Source organism: Homarus americanus, unplaced genomic scaffold (genome assembly GCF_018991925.1).
Source record: "Homarus americanus isolate GMGI-L3 unplaced genomic scaffold, GMGI_Hamer_2.0 scaffold2224, whole genome shotgun sequence".
Classification (NCBI taxonomy): domain Eukaryota; kingdom Metazoa; phylum Arthropoda; class Malacostraca; order Decapoda; family Nephropidae; genus Homarus; species Homarus americanus.
In genome coordinates this window covers 84,924-97,500 of record NW_024712260.1, presented here as the reverse complement: position 1 = coordinate 97,500, position 12,577 = coordinate 84,924, and the positions used below count along the sequence as shown (strand labels likewise).

At 40.6% G+C, this 12,577-nt stretch overlaps 1 protein-coding gene across 1 annotated transcript in view; it reads right to left on the bottom strand.

Annotated features, from left to right (window-relative positions):
• Nucleotides 1-12,577, bottom strand: part of LOC121859508 (octopamine receptor beta-2R-like) — a 98,841-nt gene that overhangs the window by 22,442 nt on the left and 63,822 nt on the right. The window contains exon 2 of the mRNA XM_042356368.1: nucleotides 1,487-1,551. The gene's annotated coding sequence lies outside the window, so the exon portion shown is untranslated. The remainder of the gene's footprint in view (nucleotides 1-1,486; nucleotides 1,552-12,577) is intronic.

The window sequence follows — 12,577 nt, the reverse complement described above, 5'->3', positions numbered from 1 at the left end:
AATAATTATACAACGCCTTTCAAAAATTATTAAAAACAGATACGGAATTATCAAATGCACACGTAAAAAAATTAATAACAAATATCATGTGTAAAATTAGATCTGAAAAAGGGATGTATATTTAATCATAAAAGCCCAAAATATTTAATTCACAAACAATCATCGTTATTGTTTGTTAATATATATAAATATTTACCACATGAGAGCGTCGTCATATGTATAAAGTGAAAAAATAAAATGCTGATGTTGATTTACTCCAACACTTTATCGCCTTCATTACGGGAGCACCACTTTTAATATTTGGTTAACGACAGATGATTTTATTCAGCACAGGACACAGGTACACGAGGGATTAATAGATATGAAAGTCTTTTAACACATTCCAGTTTAGTAATTACACTAGCTATCAATAACTAGAAATTACGACAAATCAGTTAATGTGTTTTGGTCAAATCAAATCTGATTGGATTGAGGATTTGATATTCAACACTACAAAATATGCATTGAAAGCTGGTGGTGAAGGATTTGTTTATTTACAGAGAAGTAATTAAGTTATTAGTATATGTTGTGTTCAGGTAACGTTTTAATTATTCGTGTGAAGAATCTAATTGCTTATTATTATTCTGTCACAACCACGATAATTGAAAGGTACCATTTTGATTTTTTTTAGAAGTCATACCACATACAGCGGCTAGTTTATTGTGCATCCTAGACTCATCCTGTGAGCGGTAGGTTACAAAGGGTGTGTATAACAGACCCCAGTGGTGCCAGAATCAAGCAAAAAGGATAATAATGAAAATAGACTGAACCTCAAAAATAATATTCAACATTTTTCCAGCATTTAAGAGTCAAACATTTTTAAGAGACTCTTGAAAACACAATCTTATATTTAAAGGCAATGTAAACAATGTTACCTCGTCTGAAAAGTAAATTTGATTAGTGGGTGCCAGGATTGCCATAAGGATGTGAAATATGGCAATAGAACAGAAAAAACAAAAAACAACAGAAAAGAAAAAAATAAAAGCCTCAAAACACAAAAACAATAGGAAAAACACATTAACAACACAACAAGAACAAAAAGCAACATAACAGTAGTCAGGTGGGGTGAAGGGCTTGAGTTAATAGAGACATTAGAGATCTTCGGCCACTGGGAGATTGATGGTGGTGGTGGTGATGGTGGTAGTGGTGGTGGTGATGGTGGTGGTGGTGATGGTGGCTGTGGTAGTGGTGATGATGGTGGTAGTGATGATGGTAGGGTGGTGGTCAATTGGAGAATGGATTTAGTATAGATCTAGGTCTCACCTGTCTGAGAGAGAGAGAGAGAGAGAGAGAGAGAGAGAGAGAGAGAGAGAGAGAGAGAGAGAGAGAGAGAGAGAGAGAGAGAGAGAGAGAATATTTGCTGCAGAAAGAAGAAAATTGACACATATTTTACATGCAACCTTAAGCTTTTGTGTGTGTGTGTGTGTGTGTGTGTGTGTCAACGTACCTGAAGGGGTTTACCAGCAGGTGTTGTCGTCGTTGTTTCTGCTTCACCACGACCCACACACATTCCTGGAACACGAGAAACATATGTCAGCACACCTCCATCACACTACACACACACATCTCTACCTCATACTACAACTAACACACTTCACAATACCGCGATCACCTCATACGCTAACACACACCACCACAAAATACTACCTTACACTACCCTCAACCACACTAACCACACACATTACACTACCACACATCACCACAAACCACCATCATTACCATACACCACCAACACATTTCACTACCACCACCACCACTCTACCACACACACTACTACCATCACTACCACACCGCCACCACCACACAATACCCACAACCACACACTACCACCACAATAATATAGGAGTGTTGAATATCACAGCTAGAAACCTCATCATGTAATAGGATTGATTCAATTCACTTACATTACCAAATAAAAATTACTTAATGGTACTGAACGTATAATGTCACTCTGGGATGTTAAGAACGAATCTAATTGGCTCACAAAAAAAAATACGACACAAAAATGACGGGAAAAACAATAATGAAAACAAAAGAATTCCACTATAACAAAAGGCGGAAGAGGGAAAAAGTACCGTACGAGGTTTTAAGAATTGAGATCCGGATATAAAGGAAACAAGAGGAAATAAATCCACCGTGGACTTGGTATGAAAATTTTAATCAGGACTTTCATGAATACCTACGACATTCTTCACGTTTTACAGTGTTTGAGTCACGTGTTAGGATACAGGGGTTAATAATTACGTAGGGGGATTTCATAATTACGTTAGAGGTGTCATAATTACTCTTAAAGGCCTCATAATTACGTTAAAAGCTTCATAATTAGTTAAATATGATTCATATTTACGATAAAGGCTTCATAAATACGCCAGAGGCTTCGTAATTACGCTAAAAGGCTTCAGTTAGGTACGTTCATAATATTATCAGTTAAAAAATGAAAACTTAAGAAGCACTGAGAATTCTCGCTTATATAAATTATCTCACACAAAGATACATATTCTCACAAGCGTCTCAGTGTGTGTGTGTGACGGTGGACGGTGTAGCACGCTCTCTGGCTGCTGTTAGGAATACTAATTTCCCCCCACTGCGACTCACTCTTAACTAAATGTAAATTATATTACCGCAAAGGAAATTTCGTTTCTATAAATTTCTAGTCAAATATCAGTGATAATTTAACCGCGCCAAAATACCCATGAAATGCATATATATATATTTTTGTTTTATTTCTTGTGAAATTTTAAATTCTCATATGACCGCCTCAAGGGAATGAAATGACGTCATCGTAAATACAAGGAGACGCAACTCCTTTATTCAATAACTTTATAACTTCAGTCCTCAGTTGGATTAGATCATCGCATTAAAAATGACTATATGAAGATCCATCATCTACATAAGGTCAATAATTTGTGGTAATTAATTCATGATCTTTGAATGATTTTATAGGTTTTGCCAAAACATACGTCTGGTAGCACCATCATTCTCTGCCTTCGGAAGTATATGAAGATTGACAATGACATTAAATTTTTCAATCTATTGTTTCAAAATATTTATACAGCATATTGTTTTAACTCCTATGCAATTCTAAATCACATAAAATTGATGGAATATATCATTTTAACTGGGGCTAAATTAAAAACAATTTTTCATTAGTCGACGCACTACAATTTTCAGCTGAGTACGAACGAGGTTCCTCTCATGACGTCACGCTCGGGTGTTTTCGCGCGCTAAAGCTTTTAAAAAGATTTGGCCTTAAAAGTCAACTAAAAAAAATTCCCAAGTTTTTATCAGTTTTGTAGAATGATCCAAATATAACACCCAAAAATTAGATTATGAGGCTGAAGTTGAGTTTTAGGACGAGGTGGGTAGAGGGTGAGGTGGGTCGAGGGTGGGTTTAAGGGTGAGGTGGGTTGAAGGTGGGTTTAAGGGTGAGGTGGGTTGAAGGTGGGTGACGTGGGTTAAGAGTGAAGGTGGGTGGAGGTAGGTGGTGGTGATGGGTGGAGTAGATTGGGCCTCACACACACACACACACACACACACACACACACACTTTTCATCTAGTGCGGCGACAACACAGTAATCAAATTAACCCCAGACAGGTGAGTCTTAATCAACGGAGAGAGAGAGAGAGAGAGAGAGAGAGAGAGAGAGAGAGAGAGAGAGAGAGTCGTGAACACCAAAATTACTAGGGCGTAGATGTGTATGTACGTGTGATGTATGTAGTCATGGTGGGCGGGGTTGTGAAGGTGTGTGTGAGGCTTATGGGAGCTGTATGGGCGTGTTGTGGGCGTGGTGTGGGAAACGTAAACCAAGGAGTGAGTTACCTGGCTTGATTAAAGAGCTTGACAGGTAAAACACCATGAGGAAACACATGAGTTTGCCAGCACTTGGTGGGGGGGGGGGATGGGTTAGGGGAGGGGGAGGGTTGGGGGAGGGTGAGGGATGGGTGAGGGGGATGGGTGAGGGGATGGGTGAGGATGGGTGGGGGGATGGGTAGGGGATGGGGGTGGGGGGATGGGGAGGGGATGGGTGAGGGGGATGGTGGGGATGGGTGAGGGGGAGGTGAGGGGATGGGTGGGGGATGGGTGAGGGGGATGGGTGGGGGATGGGTGATGGGGGGGGGAGGATGGAGTGAGGAAAGGGGAAGAAATGGGAAAGGGAGAAGAATGTGAAAGAATACCACACACACACACACACACACACATGAGCGTGAGTTAATGGTACGGGGTAAAGTAACAGGCTGGATGGCGGTGAGAGAAGCGAGTGTTTCCCTCTCACCGCCCTCTCTCATTCTCTCTGTTCCTCTCACCGCCCCTCTCAGTCTCTCTATTCCTCACCACCCTCTCTCATTCTCTCTTCCTCTCATCCTCCTCTCATTCTCTCTCTTCCTCTCACTCTCTCTCATTCTCTCCTCTCTCATTCTCTCTCTTCCTCTCATCGCCCTCTCTCATCTCTCTCTCTTCCTCTCACCGCCCTCTCTCATCTCTCTTCCTCTCACCGCCCTCTCTCATTCTCTCATCGCCCTCTCTCATTCTCTCTCTTCCTCTCACCGCCCTCTCACACTCTCTCTTTTCCTCTCACCCTCCTCCCTTCTTTCTCTGTTCTCCATCCTCACAGTTCTCTTTCTTCTTCTCACCTTTCTTTCTTTCCTACCTTCCCTCCTCTCATCTCGCCACTGACCCTCTCACTACCTCCCAGGGGGTGAGGGGTGTGTGGGGAGCATATATCAGGTTCCTCAGCTGTAGAAACAAGATCGAACCCGTGTTTTTGGTGGTGTAGGGATGAAGGCTGACCACTGTACCACCGCTTGTGTGTGTGTGTGTAGAATCAGGTCGCCCTTATACACACTTTAGTTATTTAAAGGGTTGAGTTATACTGTGTTTGGTAAGTCACTTGGCGTTTGGGGAGTGGCGTGTGGTTGATGTGTGTGTGTGTGTGTGTGTGGGGGAAGGGGGGGGAGGAGGAAGGGAGGGTACGTGGGTGGTGAAGATATACCGCTTTAACGCGCTTCCTGAGAAAATAAAACTCCGCCTGGTTACATCATATATCACACCGATATTAACTTACCCAGCAGTACCTCTTCATACTATGAGCACCACTCAATTATTAAAATTACAGGTGGTCCAAAATGAAGCCCCAAGATTCGTCACAGGTGAAAGATACCCCTTCACCAGAACCACAGCCGAGATACATAGAGACCTGAGAATAAAACCCATCAACCAGCAGCTGCACACCCTGGCCAGCAGAGTCTGGCAAAAGATAGAACGATTAGAGCAAGAACTCCTTCAAAAGACTCCCACCAAACAACGACAACAACCATATATGGTTCCCAAAAAGTTACCAAATCTCAAAAGGTCCATTACCACCCTCGATCTACACGGCCAGGCAACAGACAACTTCCCTAGACCAGCATCCGCCAGTAGGGTCGGCGGAATATGAAATAAGGCCCTTAAAACACCCATGTATGGGATAAGGTAGGCTGTCTAGTGCCTGTACCGATGGGCAATATCTAACCCGTGACACAACCCAAACACACCATTAGCTTAGCTAAGCAGTCAGCCCGCCCTCTCTTACCTCCTCCTAAATTTCTTCAATTTCCGAACTATAACTTCCTTCTTCCACCTCTACTCTTCTTTCACCCCTTCTTTCTCTTAAAAAAAGAGGGAGGATGGGAGGGTGGGAAGGAAAGAGGGATTGGGTGTGTGTGTGGGTATTTGACGGTGGGGAATGGTGGGTAGTGTGAGTGAAGAGGGAGGTGGGAAGGAAAGAAGGTAAGGGGATAGGGAGAGAAGGAAGAATAAAGGGAAGAGAGGGAGGGAGAGAAGGAAGAAGGAAGGGAAGGTAAGGAAGGCGTGGGTGGATATTTTTCTTTCTTTCCCTTTTACAGGATGAAGGTAGAGGAGCCATTACTACTACACAGCTCAGTAGATGAAAGAGTATGTCCGTGGCACCTGCCGGGCACGGGGCCAGCTCTTCCCTCACCTCCTCCTCCTCTCCCCCTATCCACCACCCAGCCTGTATCTCCATTCCCTAGCCCCGTCCAACACCATTCTCTACTTCCGTCCAACCCCCACCCTCCAGCCCCGTCCAACCTCCACCCTCCAGTCCCGTCCAACCTCCACCCTCCAGCCCCGTCCAACCCCCACCCTCCAGCCCCGTCCCCGTCTCCCACACCCTCCAGCCCCGTCAACCCCCACCCTCCAGCCCCGTCCAGCCCCACCCTCCAGCCCGTCCAACCCCCACCCTCAGCCGTCCCCGTCTCCCACACCCTCAGCCCCGTCAACCCCCACCCTCCAGCCGTCCAACCCCACCCTCAGCCCCGTCAACCCCACCCTCCAGCCCGTCCGTCTCACACCTCCCAGCCCCGTCTTCCACCCTCAGCCCCGTCCAACCCCCACCCTCAGCCCCGTCCAACCCCCACCTCCAGCCCCGTCCAACCCCACCCTCCAGCCCCGTCCCCGTCTCCCACCCTCCAGCCCGTCAACCCCCACCTCCAGCCCCGTCCAACCCCACCTCAGCCCCGTCCAACCCCCACCCTCCAGCCCCGTCCCCGTCTCCACACCCTCCAGCCCCGTCCAACCCCCGCCCCCAGCCCCGTCCCCGTCTCCCACCCACCAGCCCCGCCCCCTGTCACCCACACTCTCCCGCCCCACCCTGCTGTTATATAATGACATTATTTACAGCTTCTCAGACCAGCTTGCAAAAAACAGCTGTCGTGAATGGTTATCCGAGTCGTGACGAAAGAGTTAAGGAGTTGGTGTGTGGTGGTGTATGCCAAGAAAAAATAAAGTGAATGGCGTTTACGTAAGAACACCAGAGAGAGAGAGAGCACCACGATTCATACCAACTGACTTTACAACAACTGTGTAAGAAAATAAAACAGAAGTTATATTGTTTTAAAGCCAGACACGCTTACACACATACAGACCTCCATGGTATTTTAAAGGGATCAGCTCCTTAACTAATACGCTTTATACACCACACCCTTTACAATATACACCCCCCCCCCCAACAGCTTAACACAGCTTATTATAGCCATCCTGCTCGCCAACGCTTCAAACACCGCGAGATCCAGCTTTCGTGTGTTTATGTCTAGCAGCGGATGGATTCCTTTGTAGCGTCGTCAGTTTCTCGCTAACTCAGCACAGTTTGGTAATACTGTATTAGATTCGATTACATTAACTTAGGGATTAGGAGCGTTCAAGAATGTGTACAGCGTTCGATTATATTATTATTATTATTATTATTATTATTATTGCTGGTGTTATTGTTATTATTGTTATTATCATTGCTATTGTTGTTATTTTTATTGCTATTGTCATTATTAGTGTTATTATTATTATTATTATTATTATTATTATTATTATTATTATTATTATTATTATTATTATTGCTATTATTATTATTATTATTATTATTATTATTATTATTATTATTATTATTATTATTGCTATTATTATTGTTATTATCATTGCTATTGTTATTATTAGTGTTATTATTATTATTCGTGCAGTTGAGGAAATAATTACTGAATGTATGTATGTATGTATATATGTATGTATGTACAGTATGTATGTATATATGTTGAAACGTTTATACACATACGCCGACGGGTGTATACAATATTTCCCTGACTTCATACAGTAATTAAGTAAATTGAAACCTTCATGGTGAATGGAATATCAAGATGAGGAAATTCTGCATTAATTTTCATCATTATCACCATCACCATAACTGAGTACAGCTGAGCACGTGTGCACCATCACCATAACTGAGTACAGCTGAGCACGTGTGCACCATCACCATAACACTCATTGTCATACGGCTCAGTACGTGTGTGTGTGTGTGTGTGTGTGTGTGTGTGTGTGTGTGTGTGTAAATTAATATATCTACGTGTATGTGAGTTCATGTGATCGTTTTTAGGAGTGTCTCCATACGTGTGTACGTCTATGTGTACCAATCTGGCTTACATAAACCAAAACACACATACATATGGCTGCAGTAGATGATGACGAAAATATATACACTGAAACTAATCAAACGACCTCATTTACCCTCGTCTTAATAGGGGGGGGGGGGTATTCTTAGTCCTCTGTTAATACTGGGATAAGATAGCAGTTACTTCCCATCACTGCTCCACCGAGGTATATACAATTACTTTAGGTTGGAATCACACAATAACAATAGATCTACCGAGTTACATACAATTACTTTAGGTTGGAATCACACAATAACAATAGATCTACCGAGGTATATACAATTACTTTAGGTTGGAATCACACAATAACAATAGATCTACCGAGTTACATATAAAAGAATAAAAGGTATCGTGCGCCATCAGTTAACATTGTATAACAACACCTGACGGAGTATAATGACGAGGTATGTATCCACTGTGTCAACAACCTCTTGCGTGATGCAGTGTTGCCAGATCTAACTCACCCCATGATAAGTTGAAGCAAGGGGGAACTATAAGCCAATTGGGGCCCATAAGTCCTAACAGGCCCCCCCCCAGTCCTAATGGTTAAAGTTAGGCCTGGGTAGGTCTTGGTCTATTAAGGTAAGGTACAGTATAATGCTAACACGCTCACACACATTTGTACCTGTAATCTGTATTTACCTTTGCACTGCTGTGTGTAATTATATAAAAACAAACAATGACAGTATGGGTGAGATTGTAGGTGTGTGTGTGTGTGTGTGTGTGTGTGTGTCAGGTGTTTTAGTGTGGATAACTTGTTTTACCTGTAGTGTGGATAAGGTGTGGATAATCATATGGGTGAAGAGGTGAGGAGGAGGAAGCAGGGAAGATGGAGGAGGTAAGAAGAATACAGATATTAGAATAAGTGAGTGGGGATGTCGACCCCTCTCTTCCCTCTTGATCCCTCTCAGACAAGACTTGAACACGCGCCTCACTTCTCGAATAAATCCTAACCTTTGTTGTAAATAATGTATACCAGAGTTGTATACTGTATTGTATTATATTTCTCTTCGTTAACTAATAACTAAAGTCTTTTGAAAATGTTCCTATAGTTTACGTGTATTTCCACATTTTTAATATATTTATGTAATTAATAAACAACCATTGAGTTCTGTTATTTTATTATATATTATTATTGTTTTCTATTTATTTCACTATAATTAAAAAAAAATTAAATAATGAGAAAATCAATGACTTTCTATTATTGAAGTTAGTGAAGCTCTGAAAAAAATTCCTTGTTTCGGAAATTCTTCGTTCGGTTCTTCTCTATTGCCAATATCAGAAGAATCTCAAATACTCGAAAAGTCAATAACGAAGAGGTACCAGACGCACTAATTGGCGAGTATTTTTGAGTCCTAGCCTGTTCCAGTCATCGTGGGTTCGAATCTATTGTTAGTTCGAATTTTTTGTTGGTTTGAATTCTTGTGGTTTTGAATCTTTATTACAGTCCCCATAGTTTCGTGTCATGAATTTGATTCTTTGAGGATTTGATTCATCAGGGGCTTAAATTTCATCAGGTTTTAGTATTCGGTTCGATTCCTTGAGAGTTCGAGTCATGATGGGTTTGGATCATGGTGGGTTCGAATCTTAACGGGTTCGAATCATTCTCAGTTCGATTTTTTGTGGTTTGAATCTTATTGTGATCGAATTTTCGTGAATATAATCTTGGGTTCAAACCTTCGTGAACTTGAATCCTCGTAACTTAGATTCCTGAACAATTGCCTACATGCAAAAATAACATCAATTTACCCTTTTTCCTCGACAACACCTATAATAATTCACCAGTCTACACAGAGGCGTGGTTGACATACTTCCACACATGTACCATCATGCACACTCTATTACATGAAGGAACAACGTTTGCATGACCATGAATGATGTCAGTAGGTCTTAATAGGAAAACAAAATCCACATGTATATTGACTTTAAAATAAAAATTAAAAGTTTCTTGACTGTGTTTGAACAAGGTTGACGTGTGGTTGTTCGTTATGCTGTTGGTCACACACACACACACACACACACACACACACACACACGACAAAACGGAGTAGTGGAGGTGGGTGAGTGTGGGTGAGTGTGTGTGTGAGAGAGAGTAGGTCAATCCAAACACTCCAGGCCAGCACTTGAAAAAAGTTTTACGTGACTGTTGTTCGTGTGTGTGTGTGTGTGTGTAAGCTAACCTCAAATTATCCCCGTTTCAAGAGACGACTGGCAGGTAGGAGCGTCAGTAGCAAGTAACGCGAGAAGTAACACGGATAAGATACCTGTAAGTCACTAGTACCAAAACATAGGTCAAATATTATACCCCCCTCACTCCTGTAGAGAAGAAAGTGTTTGGTGCATACACGTTGAAATTACACCAGTCAGTAAATAGCTCCAGTCAAACACTCAATCATATAAAAAAACACACAAAAAAACAGCTAAATCGTGTATGAAATGTAAGCTCCAGGTGTTGGTGCTTGATTATGACGTTCGGTATTCTAGGAACACTTACTTGGTACGCATTACATAACAGTGAACAGGATATTAAGGTTATGTAATTCAAAAGCAGTGAATAGAAACGTATATATAATTATTTCTATATAAAGTGATAAGACGTATGAATCAATAATGTAGAATATATATATTTGTGTGATATTTTAATTATTTTAAGTGTATTTGAGTGTTGCAATTCGTGTTAGTTATTAATGTAAATACTTAAAGAAATTAAATAAATGTCAACATGAAATATAAATGATTTCTATATTATTATTATTATTATTATTATTATTAAAGAGAAGGTCAAGAGTATTAACGAACTTTTATAACAACACTGGAACAACATACAGGAATTATATAAAAAAAAATAATGTTAATGGAGTAAGTAGAACAATATTTAACTACAATAATGTGTAAGGAAGATTAAGACTATGGTTATAATAGTAATGTTGGATGTGTACAGAGATATTTATTGATGTGATATGTCAGATGTTTCCTACCATAAACATCGCTAAATATAAATACAAAACACGAGAGATGTAAAGTGTTTAGCTTAATTTATAAATGTTAATGACTATAGTGTAGTTAATACATTATAGCCTAACCTAACCTAACCAATATTGAAGACTTTATTTGTTACGTTTTATTTGATCAAACATATAAAACAAAAACACCCAATTAACTATTCGAAGGTCAATGATAAATTACCGAGAGATGCAAATATTCGTGGAAGTCTGAACATAACCTACGAGCACAAGTGTCATAACAGCTGTGTGTGTGTCGTAAGAGCGTGTCGTAAGAGCGTGTCGTAAGAGCTATATATGGTGTCGTAAAGCAATCTTGCGTCACAATACCTTCCCCGCTTATGAAATCCTTCGTTTACTAAAATATTCAATCATATTATTATTCTTGGTAACTCATAATAGCAATGTGCACTGTTAGGTTAGGTTAGGTTAGGTTAGGTGAAGTTTGGTGAGGTTTGGTTAGGTTAGGTTTGGTTAGGTTAGGTTAGGTTTGATTAGGTTAGGTTAGGTTGCCGTTAAGGTTTGTTTAATCACCAAGGGAATTATGCTGGGGTGTCTACTCTTCACGTGATACGACTATATATTTACTGGATGTACCGGCCAGACAAACATAAGATCCTCACAAACACATCATATTAAAATGAATCACAAAAAACAAACAATAAACAAACACATTTTCACAGACGGTAAGAAATTTGAAAAAAACATTGCACAAAAACGCTCCCCCAAAATCATCCCAATCCCTTGTAATAAAATTGAATGGTAAAATATCGTCTATGAACTTTGACATTAAGGAAAGCATTTATTAGTTCGGAGTCTCTATACCATGTGGTGGTGTTGGTAGTGATGAAATATTTGCACCTGGGAGTCTTCATGTGTGTGTGTGTGTGTGTGTCATTAAACGTGATTGCTTGCGCTGTAACTGTATCGAATTTTAGATCCTGTACTTGTACCTATACATTTATCACTGTAACTACTTCTGTACCAGTATTTATTACCTTAAACCTGTATCCAATTAAGTACCTGTATTTAAACACTATACGTATGGATCTACAGATGTACTTTATATGGTCTATTAACTACCTATAACACGTATGTAAATTAGCTTGCGTGATTTTTTAACTAAAAATTTGTCAATTTTTTTCCAAGGATGATGAAGAAGTGAGTAAATGGATTAGTTTTTTCCCAGGATGACGATAATGAAGTATATATATCTACGACCAATGTATCTTATGTAACATGAGAACCTGATCACACATATTGTACTGTATGTGTGTGTGAATTCAAAATGTGTCGTGTGTGTGTGTGTGTGTGTGTGTGTGTGTGTTATAATGCTTATAAAAAAGTAAAGATGCGATGTTTTACTGTCCTCATCAATCACCAGCTCTTTCCACCTTAATCATCAATGGTATATAATTACTGTAACATCGCTATTTAGAGCTTCGGTACATCCATCTGTTTCTGCTACAGATTCCGATTTGCGAGTGAGCTGAATATCTAATGAGGGACCAATTAAGATAATTCATAAGTCAGTGGGAACTAATTTATACTTAACTTTGAC